The 23,897-nt window shown below is 40.7% G+C and overlaps 1 long non-coding RNA gene across 4 annotated transcripts in view; it reads right to left on the bottom strand.

Annotated features, from left to right (window-relative positions):
* The window catches only part of LOC122495406, a 244,766-nt gene that overhangs the window by 206,480 nt on the left and 14,389 nt on the right, over positions 1-23,897 (bottom strand). For all 4 annotated transcript variants that reach the window (XR_006300436.1, XR_006300435.1, XR_006300434.1 and 1 more), the window contains exon 2: positions 3,321-3,405. This is a non-coding gene — a long non-coding RNA (uncharacterized LOC122495406). The remainder of the gene's footprint in view (positions 1-3,320; positions 3,406-23,897) is intronic.

Raw genomic sequence — 23,897 nt, 5'->3', positions numbered from 1 at the left:
CAGACAAAATTCTGAGGGACCATGAGAAGATACCCACCACAGGAGAACTTTCTGTAGTGGGAAAAACTCTTCAAAGAGCACCTTGAGATGGATGGTGAAACCCCAAATTTATGACCCGACAACCAAAAATGTTCATCATTTTAGTGACTGCACAGGCAGCAATGAGAGAAGTTTGTTTTGCTTCAGAGGAGGAGGGGAGAATGTGAGGAGAGAGAAGGGCAAGGGAGAGAACTCTTGTGTCTGCCGTATACAATGTAGTTCTCCCCAAGGACCACAGACCTTCAGCAGCCTGCATATTCCTGAGTAGATCCATGGTTTTTGTGAGTAGATTATCTTTGTGTGTGTGTGTGTGTGTGTGTGAGATCTCATAAAGGAACTAGGTTTCACACATGGGACAACCCACCAGCCCTTGCAGAAACACAACTAAAGAGGTAGAACAGGCCCTCAAGTTCCCACAAATCTTTTAGGGCTATTAGTTTTCCACAGGCTACAAAATTGCCAAGCTTCGTCCAATTCTACCTAGATCTTTTGGTTCCAAAGAGTTGTAACTTTAGTTGTAGCTTACAATTATTAAGAAGTGTGGATTTTTTTTTTCCTCCAAGCAATGGTCCAAATATGGAGGAATTTATGTAGGAGGTTGTCATGGTGGGTTTGTGGAAGGTGGGCAGAGTGTCCACTTAAAAGAGGTTGTAAAAATAGGTTAGGCAAGAAAGACAATGCCCCCACCTATGACAAAGCCGCTGAGGATGTTCTGGGCTCTTGGAAAAATGTATGGCTCTACACTTAGGCCATGAATATCATCCTTATTAAATCACTCAGGGCCCGAGTTCACATATACTTAGTCCTTAAAATGTTTCACTTAACATCCGCCCTTTGTTCAACTGCCACTAATCACTTCCCATGTGCATTTTCTGAGGGGTTTTTCTTTCACTCCTTGGGTTTCTTTTAGATAGAGGTCATAACTTCTCTTTTCTCCCCCATGCAATGTAACACTGTGGTTCCTCTAGAGCTCCTGTCTTTCATACACACTCCTTACCATCTGGTATTTTCATGAATTAATCATTCTAACCAGCAAATGATGGTTTCACCTTACTAGTACGAAAGGAAATTTAAAGTCCCTGTTATGTTATATTGGAAGACAGAAAGGTGAGGTCTTTAAACACTAAATGACATTTCTTCTCTTTAGGAAAAAAAATATTTCAGGAAAACAAATGCTGACCGAACACGGTAAATTTGAGCATTCGGAAAAGGCCAGAGTTCTCATAATACCATCAACATAACCCAAAGTCACTGTATATAAGCAGCTACTGTCCCACATGCTTATCTGAAAAGGCATGACTTCAAAGGAATGTCGAAATTTAAAAGACCATTGTCCTTGGTAGAGACACTAATTTCCTAGAATTCAATGGTCCTGTTTCCTGTAATTTTCATCTTTGGGAAAACCATGGTTTCCATGAGATGTGACATTTATTAATGACATTGTTTTTAAAAGTTGTTTGAAAGTCATCTAACATGAGCCATTTTCTAATACATACACACGAATAAAGTTCTATATTGAGCCGCAGATAAAACCCATCCACACTCTTACATTTATCAACTCAAAAATGAATAAACAAATAAAACATACTTTCATGTACTGTAATGTACCCTATGGCTATAAGCATAGTTATTTTAATAGACTGATCTATCATTGATTTCTAAAAATTTTGATAGAGCCGGCTAAAACGTTGCTGAACCTTGCTTCGTGGTGCACCGCAGAAGCATTGAAGAAAATCCCTACTTACAAAGCTTTACCCGTGGCATATGTGCCACGCTCACACCCAAATGGTATTATTTTTTGGAATACACGCTCTTGGATTGCTTGAACCACTCAACTGCTTCTTAGTAGTTTACAAAACAGAAAAAGAATTAAGGACTCTAACGTGATATTAAAGGTTAGGTCAGAAATGTTAAATAAAGGAAACTGCTATTCAAAGAACATGCATTTTGCATGTGAGAATCCGGAATAACGGTTACTAGGTTCTTTATTCTCATTCCGTCTAAAATTATAAAAAATGCAAAACATCAGGTAGCTTATTCAACGCCAGCGTACCTCAAAAGTTATGAATTTGTACTTTGATAATGGACTGGAACTGTGTTTCTCCAAGGGCGATTCTCAAAACACCCGCGTCAGGATTATCTAAGATGTGTATCAAAAACGCCATTTCCCGAATGTGCCACAACACACTTGAGTACTCCTGAAGCCCACAGCGTGGGCTCTACTGCCGTGGGAAAAGAGGTCTCCTTAACCTCTGCAGATCTGGCATTGATAACCTGCCTCAAGGAACATGTGGCACCCCCTTCAGTCTGGTAAGACACGGTTCAAAACAGAAAGAGAACAAAAACACGAGATGTTCTTTGCTCTTTACACCTTGCTCTAGAGTTTCTGTGTGCTTGAAACTTTGTTCTATTTTTGTTACAATACAGACTCGTTCTTCCCTCAGTGCTCTGGACTAAGGAAGTCGGAGTTGTGATTTAGTGCTACTGATGGTATAAAGGAGGGCCGAGTGTCTCCTCGCCAGGGGCAAGGCAGCCTTTACCAAGGTAGGCTGTGGGTTTACTTAATAAGCCGATTGATTATGTGGCTCTCATCATGTGCTAGCCAATGTTCTGAGTGCTTTACCAGTAGTGTTGAACACAAACCTCTAGATAAGCCTATCAGGTAGGTGTTATTGTTATCCCCGTGACACATTATGAATGAACGCTTTTTTTTTTTTTGTCACCTCTCTTGAGAGCATCGTGTCGCGAGTTCTCGGAACTTTGAAACGCACCACCAAAAAACAAAACACAACAAAAAAACTTTGCGAAAGTAGAAAATGGAGAAACTGGTGCCTAAAATGTATTTCCTTGAAGTGTTCCTGGGCATGGAAAATCAGACTACTGAAAAATTCTTCTGCTGGGGGTCCTACTTAGAGCTCTGGTATAAATTTGGGACGTACCAAAGGGAAAGAGATGTCACCCCTGAAACTCCGGGCGCTGCCTGAGACCTTGCTCCTCCAAACACTTAGGTGGAAGTCCCCTCCTCCCTATGGCCTGGCCAAGCTGCATTCAAGGAGGCTCCTAGTCCCCTCTGCAGCCCCAATGACAGGCAAACACCAGCTAAGGCAATACGTTAATCTTTAATAAAAGAGCCAATATTTTGCAATGTGGTCATCCACAGAAGCTGCGCTTCACGTTTACAATGGTAAACTGTAATCATGGTGTTAAATATTTCTCTAAATTGTTCCGAGGCATGAGAACCGGACTTCAAATTGGCAAAGGGAGAACAGGGCACAACTCACGTCAAAGTCCCTCTCAGGAGGACACAGCTTCAGGCAGCCAAACTTGTGGTGTCTGTCCACTCCAGGTGGATCTGGAAGGGCGTATCTGAAAATTAAACGGGTGTCAGACTTTTTAACTCCCTGTAATCTCCACATTTCATAGAGAAGGGGAGGACTGTGGAAAGGAATCGACATCTCCTAACGGTTGATTATATGATGCATTCACCTCCTTTTTTAGTGACTCGGGCAATTAAAAAAGAGCAGTCAGTAGAGTTTCTTGTATCAGCTAATATATATTACATTTAAAATGATGTGACATTGTTTATGATCCCCAAATGATAAAGCATCGGGCCTAAAATTAATTTTTCTAGGTGTATTAGGATTCTCTAGAAAAAAAGAACCAATAAAAACATATGCATGTATCTCTCTATAAACACACACACACACACACACACACACACACACACACACACACACTCTTTAACATATCTATAAACAGGTCTGTGTGTCTGCCTGCATATTTATCTATCAGAAGAGGGAGAGAGATATATTTTTTTGTATAAAATCTTGGGTTTTTATTTTTTATTTTTTATTATATGAAATTTATTGTCAAATTAGTTTCCATACAACACCCAGTGCTCATCCCAAAAGATGCCCTCTTCAATGCCCATCACCTACCCTCCCCACCCTCCCACCCCCCATCAACCCTCAGTTTGTTCTCAGTTTTTAAGAGTCTCTTATGCTTTGGCTCTTTCTCCCACTCTAACCTCTTTTTTTTCTTTTTTTTTTTCCTTCCCTTCCCCCATGGACTTCTGTTAAGTTTCTCAGGATCCACATCAGAGTGAAACCATATGGTATCTGTCTTTCTCTGTATGGCTTATTTCACTTAGCATCACACTCTCCAGTTCCATCCACGTTGCTACAAAGGGCCATATTTCATTCTTCCTCATTGCCACGTAGTACTCCATTGTGTATATAAACCACAATTTCTTTATCCATTCATCAGTTGATGGACATTTAGGCTCTTTCCATATTTTGGCTATTGTTGACAGTGCTGCTATAAACACTGGGGTACAAGTGCCCCTACTCATCAGCACTCCTGGCTCCCTTGGGTAAATTCCTAGCAGTACTACTGCTGGGTCATAGCGTAGGTCTATTTTTATTTTTTTGAGGAACCTCCACACTGTTTTCCAGAGTGGCTGCAGCAGTTTGCATTCCTACCAACAGTGCAAGAGGGTTTCCATCTGTCCACATCCTCACCAGCATTTATAGTTTCCTGATTTGTTCATTTTAGCCACTGTGACCCATGTGAGGTGGTATCTCAGTATGGCTTTGATTTGTATTTCCCTGATGAGGAGCGATGTTGAGCATCTTTCCATGTGCCTGTTGGCCATCTGGATGTCTTCTTCAGAGAAGTGTCTATTCATGTTTTCTGCCCATTTCTTCACTGGATTATTTGTTTTTCAGGTGTGGAGTTTGGTGAGCTTTTTATAGATTTTGGATACTAGCCCTTTGTCCGATTTGTCATTTGCAAATATCTTTTCCCATTCTGTTGGTTGCCTTTTAGTTTTGTCGATTGTTTCCTTTGCTGTGCAGAAGGGAGAGAGATTTATTTTAAAGAATTGGTCAAGTGATTGTGGGAACCAGTTAATCCAAACTCAGCAGGGTGGGCTGTGAGAGGTGATGAGGAGAAAATTGATATTGCAGTGCAAGTCCAAAGGCAGTCTGGAGCACAGTTCCCTCTTTCTCAGAGGGCCTCAATCATTTTTCTTGTAAGACCTTCAACTGATTGGATAAGGCCTGCCCACAGGATGAAAGATAATCTACTTTAGTCCAAGTCTACTGATTTAAATGTTAATCCCATCTAAACTATACCTTCACAGCAACACCTAGACTGGTATCTGACCAAAATATCTAGGTACAATGGCCTACCTAGTCAAGTTGCCACATAAAATTAACTATCACAGTAGGAAAATGATCAATGTTGTGTTGATGGGTACTTTGATTTAGTAACATTTCCCTTTTTAAATAGAATTTTGGAACTAGAAAGGTTTTTAAAGATGAAACATCTTAAAATCAGAGATATGTAAAGGATGGCCCCCACATCACGGTTGAGAAGTATCAGAGTTCACTGCTGCACCCCCAGAACCAAAAGCACCCCTGGCACTTAGGAGTGAATTCGCTCTCTTCTAACACACACAGCACTGCCGTGTGTCAGGCATTGTTCTTCTCAAACATTATCATCAAGTCCTCGAACCTACCTTGGGAAGCGGGTACTCTATTATTTCCATTTTACAGACACGGAAACAGAGTCATGGAGATACAGCTCACGTTGCTGATGGAGCCGAGCTCACGCTCAAGCTCAGCCAGTGTGACTCCTCATCCATTTGTTGGCAAGCAAGGCTTCTGGCAGTTTTGTTATTTCTCTGAGTTCTGGGAGACCACAGCCCCCCAGTTCTCCCCCCTGAAGTCTATTGGCCCTGCAGTCCCATTCAGACTTCTTCACCATCCTTCACACTGCCTGGGATGGCCAATGGGGTAGGGCCAGGAAAACTTATCCTACAATCGTACAGCCTTTCCTGCAGAAGTGCTCTAGCGTTATTTTCAGAATCTGACATTTGATGCATATTTTGCATTTCTTACTCTTTTCAGTTGTCTGCAAAAAGCAGATAATAGTAAAAGTTGTTCCTATCATCCTATGTTATTTGCAAGACCTGTAAGTAATTCAACTCCAAATTCTCAGCTGTGTGAAAAAAGAAATTATTTCACCATATTTATTTAATTCTAAGTGCAAAATGGGGAAATATTTCTTCTCTTCCTACTCATGCCTTCCCAATTAGGGTCTCAAAGTCAACTCCCAATCTGCGTTTATACTGGTGTTTTCACAGGCCAGAATAGGCAACCAGAAATCCTTACAGAATGAGATCCTACAGGACTCATAATGCACAGGGCTTTAATCTCAGAGGTAACTCACCAGGCATGCCTAGAACTCAGATTAAGACTCTAACAAGAAGATGATATGGAGACCACTTCAAATAGTGTGCCTTGTGCCCAAGGTGGGCAAGTGCTTGTCCTCAGTCAGGAGAAAGATGGAATGTCTCTGGGCTCCATTCGGAGGCAAAGGTGAACGTGGATTTGAGAAGGTGGACCTTGTTACTCAACTATCCCTTGACCTGGGTACACTTGTTTCATATAACTTGACAGAAGAGAAAGCGATACCCCATGCTCCCTTCGGAGGAAATTGTGTGAAAGTGCTAAATAGTTCAATAGTAAAACAAAACATAAAAACAAAATCTCTCAGTTCCTGCAGACACAGATGTATTGGCACTAATCAGGAAGCACATATGGATCTGTCTTAGAACACTGTTTTCACAGTTTGATCCTGTGAGCTTATTAGAAATGCAAATTAATGTGCCCCATTCATATCTACTAAATCAGAATCTCTGGAAAGAGAATGAACCAATTTAGAGTTTTAACAAGTTTTCTATGTGATTCTTGGGCACATTAGAGTTTGAGAGCTACTGCCTCAGCAAATATTTTTAAAAAATGTTTATTTGTCTTGAGGGGGGTGGAGAGAGAGAGAAAGAGAGAGGGAGGGGGAGGGAGAGGGAGAGGGAAAGAACATGCATGAACTGGTGAAGGGCAGAGAGGGAGACAGAGAATCCCAAGCAGGCTCCACGCTCAGTGTGGAGCCCAACCCCATGACACGAGACCACGACCTGACCGGATACCAAGAGCTGGATGCTCAACCAACTGAGCCACCTAGACTCCCCACGAATATTTTTTGTTATACCTCAACCTCAATCTAGAGGTGACACTTACCCCTTTCCCACCCACAGAAAGCATGGTATAAATTCATCCCGTCAGTACAATCCAAGCAAAATACAGGAGTTAAAGCCTGCTTGAGAGACAGCATAGTGTAGTGCAGTGGTTCTCAAAGAGTAGGTTTTGTTGCATTGAAGATTTGTAGCAATCTTCAGAAAGCCAGCCAGTCTGCACGAGGCACTGCTCTGGCTCTCAGGATAGATCAGGGGATAGGTCGGCGAGGGAGAGAAAGAACAAAGCACCTGCTTCGCTTCACGGAGCTCACTCCCAGGGCAGGGCAACACTTGAGAATGCATAAATGGCACAACTTCTCATGGAGAGGAGTGCTACAAAGAAAATAAAACAGGTGCACTGGCTACACAGCACAGCAATGGGGGGAAGGGGCAAGAGGGAAAACTCTGGGAAGTCAACTTTTCAGACGAGAAATAAGAGACAGCAAATGAGAGATAGTAAAATGTAAACTGCACAGCATGTGTTATGTTATATATCTGTAAGAATTGTGATGAGTAAGATTCAAGAAAGCATGTAACCACATCTAGAAAAGGCTTTCGGATGATATGAAACCAAAATCAGGTATTTGACCCTACTTTGGAAGCATTAGGTATTCTTAGAGATCAAAGGGAATTTATTACTAGAAATTGAAATACAGAGCAGTTAGAGGTGCAGCAACAGAATGACAAGTGACGACTTGAGGCTCAGCTACAAGGAAGCCCAGGCATTTGGTGCAGAACAGCATGAAGCAAAAACTGGGAAGAGGGTCAAGAGAACTCACACAACAAGAAGGAAAATCTGCAACAGATAAACCCAGCTTGCTGAAATTTGTACTAGTTCTAAATGAAGAAATATTGAAAGCTAATTTAGAAACACCAATTTAAGAACATTAATGTATGTTCTGCAAAATTTGTTGCATAAAATTATGCATACTTGAACTGTAAACTACACAATTCTCATTCTGTAGTAGTCCTTCCATTAAATCCTTTTTATAGTCCATATTTATCAAGTCCCAGGTTGAACAACCCATCTAATTTAATTATAATTATAATTTTATTACAAATAATAAAAATGGTATGACCTTGAGAGCTCACAGGGATTGGAAGTTGGGAAGAGAAAGTGGGAAGTGAATGCCATGCTTTTACAGAGTGGAAAACTGAGAGGCTGTTTATGCTGGATAGAGCAGGAAACACAGGCTTACATAGGTTTTTCTAAAGGTAGAAGACATAGAAACAATAAATTCACAGGAATAAAACAGAAGAGAAGTAATAGTGAAGGGAACAATTTCCATATCCATTATTGGAAGAGGATGATGAAGTCTAGATTAGATGATAATCAATCAATAAATGGCAGTTCATGCATAATTTTAGAATAAGGAAATAGGCACTACCAAAATTTTAAAGGGAATGGTTAGAAGTAGTGTCCCATGGGAAGAGTGGGTCAGGGGTAAGGAAGGATGGGCGAAGGGACTGTTGACTTTAAGTTCTACAGGAAGATTCGGTTTTTATTAACCATGAGACACCTCACTTTGATACAATTTAAATATGGAAATTAAAAAAAAAAACCTTTCCAGGCATCGTTGTAAATAAATATGTGGGCCAGTGGACCTGTCAGTGAATTCTAAGTGCACACTGTTCTCATGCTTAGAAGCTCACAACAGGACGCAATAAATAGCCTTTGTGGCACTGATGACCAGTGTGCTGCCTGAGGACAGCCAGCATCAGAATCACCTGGGGCACATGTCACACAGTAAAATCCCTGAGCTCAACTCAGAACCACTGACTCTGAACCTAAGAGACAGGAGGACGGTGACAAACAGCATTTTTAACACAAGAGGCTTCTGTGGATACGAATGTCCTAAGACTAAGTCTTTACAGTATTTTAAGCACTAGATTCTACGAAAATCTGAGGTGACAAGACAGACAATACTTCTGAAATTGAATGCAGGGGCTAGAGTTAATGTCGGAACCCACAGCTACTCCATACCTGAAATGTGAGCTACCAGAACCCCTGCCTCAGTAGGAAAGTGAGGAGCACAGCACTTTGCACCATGCTGACAGTGACAGGGAGAAGTGGCACATCTCTAGTCTGCAGGAGCAAGAGGAGCAGCAGTTAAGGTCAAGAGATGACAAACAACAGAAATGAACTACTGGGACCTCATTGAGATAAGCCAGCTTCCGCACAGTGAAGGAGACAATCAGCAAAACGAAAAGGCAACCGATGGAATGGGAGAAGATAATTGCAAAGGACATATCAGATAAAGGGTTAGTATCCAAAATCTAATAAAGAACTTACCAAACTCAACACCCAAAAAATACTTTCGTGAAGAAATGGGCAGAGGACACGAATAGACACTTTTTGAAAGAAGACATCCAGATGGCGCACAGATTCATGGAAAGATGCTCAACATCACTCATCATCAGGGAAATACACATCAAAACCACAATGGGATCCCACCTCACACCTGTCAGAATGTCTCATGTTAACCTCTCAGGCAACAACAGATGTTGGCGAGGATGTGGAGAGAGAGGATGTCTTTTGCACTGCTGGTGGGAATGCAAACTGGTGCAATCAGTCTGGAGAACGGTATGGAGGTTCCTCAAAAAATTAAAAATAGAACTATCCTACAACCTAGCAATTGTACCACTAGGTATTTATCCACAAAAAAATGCTGATTTGAAGAGACACATGCATGCCCAATGTTTACAGCAGCACTATCAACAACAGCCAAAGTATGAAAGAGCCTGAATGTCCATCAATGGATGAATGGATAAAGAAGATGTGGTGTATATACATACAATGGAGTATCACTCAGAGATACAAAAGAATGAAATCTTGCCATCTGCAACAATGTGGATGGAACCAGAGTATATTACGCTAAGTGAAGTCAGTCAGAGAAAGATACATATATGATTTCATGCATATGTGGAATTTAAGAAACAAAACAGATGAACACAGGGGAAGGGAAGGAGAAATTAGATAAAAATGGAAAGGGAGACAAACCATAAGAGACTTAAATACAGAGAACAAACTGGGTTGCTGGAGGCATGCTGGGTGGGAGGATGGGCTAAGGGGGTAAAGGGCAGTAAGGAGGGCACTTGTCGGGATGAGCCCTGGGGGTTTATATGTAAATGATGGATCACTAAATTCTGTTCCTGAAACCATTATTACACTGTATATTAACCTGGATTTAAATAAAATTTAAAGAGAGAGAGAGAGATGACAGAACCTACACCAGGCTTGCAGCAAGTGGGCATCAGAGGCATCCATCCCAGGACACTGCCAAGCGAAGGTGTCCATTTGAAATGAAGTAGGACCTTTAGTCATTGAACTGGTGAGATCTGGGGGCTAAGGACTATTTCTCCTGACACAATTATTTATTCACAGTCTTTGAATACTCCTTGCTGGGGCTGGTGTTGCCTGAGAAAGAAAATGATGATGGAAGAAGGATGGGGAGGAGAAGACTGTCAGTGTTTTCCTTGAGATCAATATACAGAAAATATTTTAAATCAACATACATATTTTTAGCAAGACTTACTAAGCACAGTTTGTGGTTCACTTGTAACATTTGTTGACCCTCTAATATGTGTCTGACATTGCGGTATGGAAGGTGAGGAAGAGAAAATGCTTGCCCTCAAAGCTACAATTCAGTTAGAGGAGCAAACCGGTAGACAATTATGAAAGTGATGGAGGTGGTCTGACTCTCCCTGGAAAAGTTAGAAATGGTAGTGCACTTTGAATGGAAAGTCAAAGATCTAACAGATCCACTAGCAGGCTGCAGCTATGAGCACTCTGACGGAACTAGAGAGACTGGTGACAGATGACCATGGAGGGGAAGCCTGTGGCTGTGGCCGTTCTCATCGAGGCTGCTCACGAGAATCGTCTTTTCAAAAGTAATTAAAAAAGACTTTAAAAAATAGTAAGTGGTCAGTGAAAATGAGGAAGTAGGCAATTGTAAGCACTCATCCATCCACAGAAGCATTAAAAAAAAAAAATCAAAGGGAAACGATCAGAGCTACCTTTGCTCTGGAAAACAGCCATTACTAAATGCTGAATAAAGGTAAAAACTGAAAAATGGTAGAAAAGCCTCATGGCATTTTTACTTGCCCTTGCCGCACCCCCTCCCCAGCTCAGGGGTGGTCTTGAAGAAGGCCACCCACATTCCCAGTGTGGGACTCTGGTCTCTGGCTCTGGAAGGAGCAGAGCAGAACTTATTTGCAAAGAATTGGGTCTCTATGTTTTAATCTGTCTGAGGCTATCTGAAGGACGGACAGGAAGCATTTGTTTTTGTTTCAACTCAGAGCTCAGGCTGGAAAGGCAGTAGGTATTCCTCAAATCATTCTAAAATGAACTAGCAGCCTGTAGTCACCTGGACAAAAGATTACAGTTGAGGTGTATGACAGAGTGCCAAAAACTCAAAGGGAAAGCTGGAAAGAGAGTGTCTTTAGGGAAGAAGGGCATGCAAAATCTTCCATGTACATTATGGAATTTAGAGGGCTATGCATACAGCCAAGACAGGATATATATTCACAGAAGGAGTGAGAAAGCCTTAAGCTTTCACTTCTGGCTGATTTCTGGGCTTAGTGAACTCAGGAAGAACATGGAGACAATACTCTAAATGGGCTGGCTAAATACTGATGGAGTGCACTAGCAAACAGCCAAACTGCAAAGACTGGGAGAGGAGTGTGTGTGTGTGTGTGTGTGTGTGTGTGTGTGTGTGTGTTGTGTGCTTGGCATTTCTTCTCCTTCTCCTTCTTCTTCTTCTTCCCCTTTTTTTCCCCTTAGTTCATGGTGTTCAAGGAAATTACTCTCAAAACACTAGCTGAATACAACCTAAAGGAAAAGAGGCTTCAGAGACCACACATGACAAAGAACACACACTTTACAAAAATACTTTAGAAGGGTCACTAAACAAAAACATCCCACAGCACACAACAAAAACAAACGCTGAGGAAGGGGAAAAATCTGATTTCCAGTTTTACTACATTATACTGTTCAAAATGTCCAGTTTTCAATAAGAAATTATGAAGCATACAAAGAAACAGGAAAGCATGGCCCTTCACAGAAGTAACAGAAACTGACTGAGGAAATACAGATTTGGACTTATTAAACAATTACATTAAATCAACTGCCTTAATCATGCAAAAAAATCCAGCGTAGTCAGGACAATTATGTATAAACAAACAGAGAATAGCAGTAAAGACATAGACATTATACAAAGGAACCAAATAGAAATTCTGGAATTGAAAAGTACAATAGTTGAAATGAAAGTGAAATTAAAGAAAACCTAAATAAATGGAAAGACATCCAATGTTCATGGATTGGAAGACTTAATATAGTTAAGATGGCAATCTACAGATTCAGTAAAATCCCTATCAAAATACCACTGTTTTTTAAAAATTTCTGCAAAGGTTGAAAGCTTTTCCTCAAAACTTATATGGATTGTGAAGAGCTGTGAAGGGCCAAACAATGTTAGAAAAGAAAAACAAAGCCGGAGGACTCATACTTCCCAATTTCAAAACTTATTATAAAGATACAGTAATCAAAGTAGTGTGTACTGGCATGAGGAAAGACATACAGACCAATGAAACAGAACAGAGAGTTGATAAATAAACCTATGTGTCTATGGATAGTTGATTTTCAACAATGGTGTCAAAACCATTCAATGCAGGAAAAAGTCTTTTCAACAAATGGGGCTGGGACAACTGGATATCCATATGCAAAAGAATGAAGCTGTACCCCCTACCTCACACCACAGGCAAACATTAACTCAAAAAACTGGGACCATAAAACCGTTAGAAGGAAACTGAGAGGTAAAAGTCTTCATGACTTTTATTTGGCAATGGACTGATTCTTAGATACGACCAAAGCATGAGTAACAAAAAAAAAAAAAAAAAGATAGATTCAGCTTCTTGAAAACCAAAAACTTTTGCGCACTTAAGGACATTATTATCGAGAAAGTGAAAATACAACCTACAGAATGGGAGAAAACATTTGTAAATCACATATCTGATAAGGTCTAGTATCCAGAATATATAAAGAACTACAACTCAACAACAAAATAATAACAAATATCCCACTTTAAAATTAGGAAAATATGTAGACATTTCTTTAAAGAAATATGCAAATGGCCAACAAACACATGAATAGATGCCCTACCTCATTAGTCATTAGGGAAATGCAAATCAAAACCAAAATGAGGTACCATTTCACACCTATTAGAGTGGCTATAATAAAATCAAACTGGAAATAACAAGTATTGGCAAGGGTAGATAAATTGGAATGCTCATACATTGCTGGCAGGAATGTAAACTGGTTCAGTTGCTGTGGAAAACAGTTCGGTAGTTCCTTAAAACGCTAAACACAGAATTACCATATAGCTCAGCAGTTCTATTCCCATGCATTTTGAAAGGACTAAAAGCAGGTACTAAAATCCATTTGCCATGCATACTCATGGCAGCACTGTTCACAACATCCAAAAGGTGGAAACAGCCAAATGTCCACCAATGGATTAATGGATGAACAATTATGTATACATACAGTGGAATGTTATTCAGTCATGGAAAGAATGAAGAACATTGAAGATAATTTGCTAAGCGAAAGAATTCAGACACACAAGATCACATATTGCATGATTCCATTTAGATGAAACATCCAGAAATGTTAAATATATACAGACAGAACAAAGACTGGTGGTTTCCGGGGGGCTGGGTAAGGAGGGGGATGGGAGATAACTGCTTATTGAGAATGTGGTTTTCTTTTGAGGTGATAAAGAATTTAGAAGTGAACAGAGGTGGCTACCTCTGAATTAGTCACTTTTAAAATACTAATTTTATATTATGTTAGTTTCACCTCAACAAAAAAGGCACAACAACAATGATAACAAAGCCTGGACATCAGCCCACACCAATTAAATCAGCATTTTCCGGCATGAGGCCCAGGAACTTTTAAGTCTTCAAAGCTATCCAGGTGATTCCAGGAATATCCAGATTTGAGAACCACTGGGCTGGATTGTGAAGAATTTGCTTTTTATTAATATTTTGTTTGTTGTTTTTCTATACTTACAGAGAAGGAAGCCGTTAAAGAATTTTAAATAGAACAATATGACAACACATGCCTTTTAAGATATTTGGTAGCAGAGTGAAGAAAAATTGAAGGGGGCTTCAACTGGAATCCATTGGGTTTGCGGGGACTCAGACCGATAGGCCCAATCCAGACAAAGCCAGTGAAAACTGACAAGACCCAAGAAATAAAACATGTGGAGGTGAAGTGCAAGGAGAAATTTGTGACCTGCAGTTTTCTGGCTCGGGCAATTGAGTAACTAGTGTTATCGTTAACTGAAAGAAAGCTCTGAGGAGACGGAGGTAAGAAGAAATGCTGGATCCCAGGCCTGCCTTTATCTAGGATGTACTGAGCTTGAGGTGATGTGCCCGCAGGACATGTGGGTAGAGCTATGCAATGGGCAGTCAGAACTATTTCTCTGGAAGTGCTGTTAATAGTGTGCTGATGGGCTTTCCACAACATAACCTCTCCGACACTTACGAGATTCACAAAAAGGCAACAAGATAACACCGAAAATAAATTAAGACTGGCAGCGTATCTCACAATAACTGAGAAGGAATTTCCAAAAACAACACCCGAAGCATTACTAGAATGACAATAGGCAATACATGTTTCGTCACCAAAACAAAGGGGAACTTATTTCTTCCCCCAGTGCTTACCTTATGACTCTGAAGCTGAGGGTTTCTAACTACCTTAGTACATACCGAACCCTCTACTTTGAGGAAACATCTAGCCTTCTGTCTTAGTAGCTCTATGGTCGTTTCTACGACCATCGTGAAGCTCTGAATCCCAGAAATCAACAGAACAAGCACTGGCAGAGAAGGAAGAATGACTCTAGGTGCACATAATTCTAGGAAGTATAACCCCAATTACAGGGAGCTGCCTCCACAGGGCATCACAGAAGAGACTCGGCCGGAAGGATTCTCAAGTACTTGACACATCAGCCATATGTGCAGGGCCTTTGAAGAGCCTAAAAAGAGACACTATTGTCTTAAAAGATGAGAGAAGGTTCTTCCCCCCTACTTCTCCTTCTAAGTATAACGAAAAATCCCTGAACGTTACATATAAAAACAAACATAAGAAAACTATGAAAGTTGGAGAGAAGACGACAAACAGGATAGGGACCTTAGGACCTAAGGAACAAACCGGTGGTGAGTTCCTGGGTTTTCTTTTTACCTCATTCTCCCAGACTGGAGAAGCTGGCGACCCAGAATCACAAATGTGATTGTGCCAAAAATAAAAACAAAAGAAAACAAAAACAGTCACAACCTACGCCTGCTATCTAGTCAAAAGTTGAGGAAATAGACAGCTTAGCAATACAGAAAACCTTTAGACAATAACTGCTTTACTGCCAAAGAATTTAGGCAGTCTCTGGCAGCTAGAAAGGCAAGGAAGGGACTCTCCCATAGAACCTTCTGGAATGAATATCCTGCTGAAACCTTCATTGTAGTCTAAGGAGCCTGATTTTCAGAATTCTGACCTTCAGAACTGTAAGATAATAAATTTCTGTTGTTTTAAGTCACTAATGTTGTGGTAATTTTTTACAGCATTAATAGGAAACTAATAAAGATTTTGGTACTGAGAGGGGGTGCTGCGGAAAAACAATACCTAAGAATGTGGAAGTTGCTTTAAAATTGGGTAAAGTGTAGAGGCTAGAAGAATTTTCAGGAGAATGACGGGAAAAAGCTTAGACTGTTTTATTATTTTATTTATTTTATTTTACAGAGAGAGAGAGAGAGAGAGAGAGAGAGAGAGAGAGAGAGACAGAGAGAGAGACAGAGCATGAGTGGGGAAGGGAGGCAGAGGAAAAGAATCTTAAACAGGCTCTGAGCTCAGCCTGGAACCCAACACGGGGCTCGATTCCATGACCCTGGGACCCTGGGACCACAACCTGAGCTGAAATCAAAGAGTGGATGGATGCTCAACTGACTGGGCAATCCAGGTGCCCTGAAGACTGGATTGTTTTGAATACATTGTTAGTTAAAATACGAATGTTAATGGCTCTGCTAGTGAGAACTGAATGAAGGACAGGGTTAAGAAAAAAATGACAACAGTATTAGAGAATAAATTATCATCAATAGACTGTGAATAGAACAAAGACATGAGCGCTTGGAAGCAGATGAAGAATGTTACTGGGAATCACAGGAAAAGGGATCCTTATTTTACAGCAGTATCTTAGCTGAATTGTTTCCTAATTTTGTGTGTGGTTTTTTTTGTTTTTGCTTTTTGAGAGCGAGCAAGCTAGTGTGAGCAGGGGAGGGGCAGAGAGAGAGAGAGGGAGAGAGAGACTCCCAAGCAGGCTCCACACTCAGCACGGGGCACCATCTCACAACTGGGAGATCATGACTCAGCCAAAATCAACAATCGGATGCTTAACCAACTGAGCAACCCAAGCATCCCGCTGTTTCCTATTTTTTATGTGGAAAGCAGAACTTACAAGTGATGGATTTACACACTGTTAATTTTTTTTTTAATTTTTTTTTTAACGTTTATTTTTGAGACAGAGAGAGACAGAGCATGAACGGGGGAGGGGCAGAGAGAGAGGGAGACACAGAATCGGAAGCGGGCTCCAGGCTCTGAGCCGTCAGCCCAGAGCCCGACGCGGGGCTCGAACTCACGGACCGCGAGATCGTGACCTGAGCTGAAGTCGGACGCTTAACCGACTGAGCCACCCAGGCGCCCCGACACTGTTAATTTTTTTTTTTAATGTTTATTTACCTTTGAGAGAGAGAGAGGCATAGTGCAAGCGGGGAAGGGGCAGTGAGGGAGACACAGAATCTGAAGCAGGTTCCAGGCTGTGAGCTGTCAGCACAGAGCCTGACACAGGGTTTGAACCCACGGTCTGTGAGATCACAAAAACACTTAACCGACTCAGCCACCCAGGTGCCCCTGGACTTACACATCGTTAAAGAAAGATAAATTTCATGATACTTGTTAAAGACAAGCTGTCACTAAAGATGGGCTGCGAGAGATTGAGCTAAACAAGAGATTGAACTGTTACAGGGACAAGTGGATATTTATAGCCAAGGAGCAGGGTAGAGGTCAGTGGATGGAAAATTACTAAGAGGAACCATCAAGGGTAGGGGGATTCTGGCTAAACTAACTTGAGGGGACTTTTGCTGAAGACAGGCTAACAAAGGTTGGGGATGAATGTGATCAGATATCAAGGGTGGGGATTTTCACTAAACTGACCCGGCAAGGTTCTTGTTTAAAACTGAACTAAATAGGCCAAGGACAGAGCTCAAGGGCAAGGCCTAGTCAAAACAGGACTGAGGAGCCTGACTAAAGTTTGGTCGTTGGAGAGAATTTATCAACGTTTAGCTGAGGGGATTTTCAAGCAGAGTGTTGAAGGTGAAGTCTGGTTCCTTCCTACTGCTTATAAGTAAAATGTGAGACAAAAGAGATAAACTGAAGAAAGAACTGTTAAGCAAAAAGGAATTCGGGCTTGATGATTTAGGAAATTTTCATCCTATCCGGACTGTCAAAGATGCTAAAATTGAGAGATTCACTGTCAGGAAAGCATGCTCTGAGAGACAGCCAAGAGTGAGGCTGGATAACCTTTTGGTAGTGCCTCAGAAGGACAGAAAGGTTGGAGTATTCAGTCAACAGGGGGCTCTGTGATGAGTAGGCATCTGACTCATGGATCTCCTTAGCCATCTGAGCAAAACCCTGGAATAAATATGGGATTATCTAGGAAAGACTTGTGGAGAAGCCTATTGCTTAATGGAGTGAATCCCTGAGACATACATGGGAGACCCACAAGGAGCTTGGCTGAAACAATGCACTGAAACGGACCAAGGCAGAAGGAAATAAAGACAGGCTGTCCACGCTGTCAGACTCCCACAGTCCTAGAGATGAGAGAGAGGCTGGTAAAACCCAACTGCAAATAACTGCTACCTTTTATGAAAAAAGAAAGATGACTCCAGGGGTGGGGCCAGGAGCCAAGGACAAAGGTGAATCCATGAGCACAGATGATTATTCCCAGGCCTTAAAACCTAATGGAGTTTGACAAGTTGGATTTCTAAACTGCTCCCAACTAGTACGTCCTTTTCACCTTCCATTTTCTCCTCTTGGGAATGGGAATGCGAATGCCAATAACTGGTATCCTACACCTGTCCCATCATCATATTTCTTGTTTTCTAGTTTCACAGGTCCCAGATTGACAGGAATCCAGAAGTCATAAAGAGCGTGTTCTTTGAGTATAATGGAATCTAACCAGAAATCATTTACAAAAAGGTAACAGAAAAAAATTTCCAAATTTAGAAATTAAACAGTATACCTCTAAACAGCCCATAGATTCAGAAAAAAAAAAAAAACCTTGAGGACAATAAAAAAAATTAAACTGAACGAAAATAAAAACATAATATATAAAAATTTGTAGAACACAGACCAGCATTAAGAAGAAAATTTATAGCACTACAATGCTTATATTAGAAAAGAAGAAAGTCCCAAATAAATATGCTAAGCTCTCACCTCAAAGTACTAGAAAAAGAACAAACTAAAACTGAAGGAAGCAGAAGGTAAAAATAAAAATAAAAACAGAAATCCACGAAATTGAAGGCAAAAGACAATAGAGAAAAATCAGTGAAACAAAGACATTTTTGGGTAAAGATTAATAAACTGACAGACCTCTAGGAAGACCAAAAAAACAGCAGAGAAGATACAAATTACTAATATCACTAATGAAACATGAGATATCATTACAGACCCTGCATTCATCAAAATGATAATAAAGAATACAAAGAAAACTCTGCACACATAAGGTTGACAACTTAAATGAAATTACCACAACTCATCCAGTAGGAAATAATGTGAACAGTTCTGTAATTACTAGGCAAATTGCATTTTTAACTAAAAACCCCCTGAAAAAGAAATCTCCAGGGACATCTGGGCAGCTCAGTCAGTTGAATGTCTGACTCTTAATTTCGGCTCAGGTCATGATGCCAGGATCGAGCCCATGCTGAACATGGAGGCTGCTTAGGATTCCCTCCTTCCCTCTCCCTCTGCTCCTCCCCCACTTGCACATGCGTGCATGAACGTGGACTCTCTCTCTCTCTCTCTCTCTCTCTGTCTCTCAAAAAAAGAGATCTCCAGGTTCAGATGGTTTCACCAAAGAATTCTACTAAACTCCAGTTTATTTATTTATTTTTTCAACGTTTATTTATTTTTGGGACAGAGAGAGACAGAGCATGAACGGGGGAGGGGCAGAGAGAGAGGGAGACACAGAATCGGAAACTGGCTCCAGGCTCTGAGCCATCAGCCCAGAGCCCGACGCGGGGCTCGAACTCCCAGACCGCGAGATCGTGACCTGGCTGAAGTCGGACGCTTAACCGACTGTGCCACCCAGGTGCCCCTAAACTCCAGTTTAAAGAAAATTTAACTCCAATTTACACAATCTCTTCCAAAAATCAGAAGAAAAAACACATTCTAATTCACTCAATGAAGCCAATATTACACTGATATTAAAACAAAACAGTAAAAAAAGAAAACTACAGATTCATATCTCCCATGAATATAGATACAAAAATTGATTTTTGTTGTTTATTTTTTTAATTTAAATCCAAGTTAGCTAACATATAGTGTAATAATGGTTTGAGTAGATGCAAAAATTCTTAAAATATTACCAAATAGAATCCAGCAATATAGAAAAAGAATTATACACCATAACCAAATGGTGTTTATTCCAGAGATGCAATTCTGGTTCAATATTTGAAAATCGACCAATGTAATTACCCTATTAAGAGACTAAAGAAGAAAAATCACGATTGTATCAATATATACAGAAAAAGCCTTTGACAAAATTCAATATCCATTCATGATAAAAACAAAGTAGAATATAAGAACATTTCAATTTGATAAAGAACATCTACAAAAAAACCTACAGAAAACAGTATGCTTAATGATGAAAGCTTAAATTGTTTTACCTTAAGATCAGGAAAAAGGAAGTATACGTATTCTAACCACTTACAATCAACAGAACTGGAAATTTAGGCAACACAGTCTATATAAAAATCCCAAGAAATCTACTCATGCACACACAAAAGTTCTACAACTAATAAGTGAGTTCAGCAAGGTCACAAGATATAAGGACAACATACAAATATCAGCATTTTATATACTAGCAATGAGTATGTGGAAACCAAAATTTATAATTCAATACCATTTACAACTGCTCAAAAAAGTGAAATATCTAGTTGCATATTTAACAAAATATGTACAGGATTTGTATGCTGAAAACCATTAAACACTCCTGAAAGAATCAACAATATTACAAAGTGAGAGATATTCTGCGCCTATGAATGGACAAACTCAACACGGTATGTCCACTCTCTCCAAATTTTGAGATACAGATTTAATATAGTTTCTACGAAAATCCCAGAAATGTAGTTTTGTAGGTGTGGACATGAATGTTTTAATACTTATATGGAAAGGAAAAACAATAAAACAGCTAAAAGAATTCTGAAGAAGAACAAAGTGGGCATAATTGCTCTGTTTTAAAAACTTATATAGCTAGTGAGCCTGGGTAGCTCAGTTGTTAAGCATCTGACTTCATTCAGCTCAGGTCATGATCTCATAGTTCATGAGTTCGAGTCCCACATTGGGTGAGTTTAAACCCCACTTTGGGTGAACATCAGCCCTACTTCAGGTAAAACACAAGCCCTGGGTGAGCCCTGCTTCTCTCTCTCTCTCCGCCCTTTGTGGGATTCTCACTCTCTGCCTCTCACTCATTTGTGTCTTCTCTCTCCCTCAAAAAAACAAAAAACCCAACAACAAACTTACATAGCTAGAATGATAAAGACTATGTGGCATTGGCAGAGGGATAAACTCATAAATCAATGAGACAGAACAGAAAACACAGGAACAGTTCTATATACATACTACAAACTGTTTTTTGATAATGGTGCAAAAGCAATTCATGGAGGAAGGATAATCGTTTTAATTAATGATGCTAGAGAAACTGAATATTATAGGAAAAAATAAAACTCAGTCTAAAACTCATACCTAATATAAAACATTAACTTGAAATGAATCATAGATTTAAATGTAAAACCATAAAACTTTTAGAAGGGGAGGCGTTCTTAGGCATGATCCCCAAATATGGATTTATAATAGACAAAATTGATATATTGGACTGCATCAAAATTAAAACTTTTACCCCGTGAAGCACCCTGCTGAAAGATGAAAAGGCAAGCGACAGACTGGGAAAAATACTTGCAAACCACAATTTTGACAAAGGACTCATACCTAGAATATGTCAAGAACTCTCAAAGAATGACATTAAAAACACAAAAATTCAACTAGAAAATGAAAAAGACATAAAGAGACATTTCACTAAAGAGAGTATACCAATGGCAAGTAAGCACATAAAAAAGATATTCAAGGTCACTACTATTAAGAGAAGCTAAAACAAAAAAAAAAAATCAACAATACGACAGACTGGTGAGGATGCGGAAAATCTAGTTCCCTTGTACATGGCTGGTGAGAATGTAAAAACGGTACAATCACTGTGGAAAACAGTTTGGCAGACTCTTAAAAAAACTGAACATATACTTACCATGTGATCCAGCAATTGCACTTCTTGGTGTTTATTCCAAAGAAATGAAAGTTTACGCTTGCAGAAAAACCTGTATTCGATTGTTCATAGGAGTTTTATTTGTAACAGTTCCAAACTGGAAATGACCAAAGTGCCCCTCAATAGGCGAATGGTTCAATTGATTGTGGTACATTTGTACCATGGAATACTGCTCAGAAATAAGGGAGAAACTACTGACACACGACAACTTGGGTAAATATCAAAACATTATCTTTAGTGAATAATGCCAATCACAAAATGTTATATATTGTGTGACTCCATTTCTGTGACATTCTTTACCTGACAAAATTAGACATGGAAAACAGATTAGTGGTTATTAGAAGTTAGGGATGGTGGGAAAGTGGCTGTCATTACTAAGGGGGTGGTTGATGGAAGAGATTTGCTGATCTTATTGATGATACAATAGTTTTATGTCTTAATTGCACTGGTGGTTACAGGAATCTACACAAGTAATAAAATTATGTAGAGTCATACATACAGAAGCAATATCAGCAAGACGGTAGATAAGGAGGTCCCAGCCCCACACCGCCACCCCTCCCCCGCAACAAAACCAGTGATTGAACAATTACCCATGGAAGAAAACAGCTTTGGGAAAGTTTCAGTGCACAACTAAGAAGCTGCAGCAACCTGTTGGAGCATAAAAACCAAGAAGAGCTGCACAGAAAAGTTCAGGAAGCATTTTATCTGTGTCAACCTCATTCCCCAGCCCGGCACAGCATGGCGTGGAGAGGGATCCCTTCAGTTGCAACTTCTCCTGGGGGGAAGGGGGGTGGGGAGCGGTGGTGAGAGCAGGGGACCCCAGCAGCCCTCACCACCGCAACAGACACCTACTGCCTTTGCCAACGAGGCCCACCCGGTCTTTGCTGATGCCCACACAGCTGCCTGAAGACCATGCTGCTGAGCAGGACGCTCTCCTGGCTGCAGCCGCCTCTGCACTCACTACTCCTACTCAGCTGGGGCCATGGCTGCACACACACCTCCAGCTCTGGTGCCCCTGCATCCCCCAGAATCAGTGCCGCCACAGGCCTCCTAGAACAAGCATCCCTATAGACCCCCCCAGAAGTGGCATCCCCACATATCCCTGGACATGTCACTGCTGTGTACCCCACCTAGCAGGCAATCTCATACCTACTACTGGTGATGGTCTTTCCCCACAAACGACAATTCACAAAGTCTGCAACAGGTCACTGTTCTTTCAAATGCAGACACCCAACACGAAGCTACAAGGCGTGCACACATTGACACCCAACACAAAGCTACAAGCATGGGCGTGCGCACACACACACACAAATCAAAGAAACATGACGCCATGAAACAATATATTTCCAATAAATAACTCCAAAAAATGGAGATCTACAGATTTTCCTGACAAAGAATTCAAAATAATAGCCTTAAAGATGCTCAGTGAGCTTCAAGAGAACAGATACACAATGAAATCATGAAAACATGAACAAAACAAGAAGTTCAACAAAGAGACAGAAATCATAAAAAAAAAAGAACCCAACAGAAATTCTGGAGCTCATGAATACAATAAATGCATGAAAAACGCAACAGCAGACATGAGCAAGCAGAAGAGTCACAGTGAGACTTTTCACACTCGTCTTCTCTTTGTGGAAATGGGAAAATTATCCACCCTCTTGCAGATAGACTGAGCCTATGAAAGGTTCTAGCTAATGAGTTCTGGGCAGAAATGCTGTGTGTCACCTCCAGGCTGGACCACTTATTTGCTGGCGTAAGACACCCCAAGAGCTATCTTTTCCCATTATAACAATCGTGCAAAGCACATGTTAACACGGTGGTGTCTGGGGGCGCCTGGGTGTCTCAGTCAGTTAAATGTCTGCCTCTTGATTTTGGCTCAGGTCATGATCCCAGGGTCACGGGATCAAGCCCCATGTCAAGCCCCATGCTCACATGGAGCCTGCTTGAGATTCTCTCCATTTGCCCCATCCCCCTCCTGCTCACTCACGTGTGTGTGTGCTCTTTCTCTCTCAAAAAGAAAATTAATATGGTGGTGTCTGGAATACTGAACCTTTCCAAGGAGGACAACTGCCTACAACGTCACCTGATAAACTTTTGTTGTGCTAAGCCACTGCCAATTTTGTGTTGTTAGAACAGCATAATCTAGC

Source organism: Prionailurus bengalensis, chromosome F2, assembly GCF_016509475.1.
Source record: "Prionailurus bengalensis isolate Pbe53 chromosome F2, Fcat_Pben_1.1_paternal_pri, whole genome shotgun sequence".
NCBI lineage: Eukaryota > Metazoa > Chordata > Mammalia > Carnivora > Felidae > Prionailurus > Prionailurus bengalensis.
Note: the sequence above shows the minus strand (reverse complement) of the source record. Positions and strands in the feature narration are given on the sequence as shown.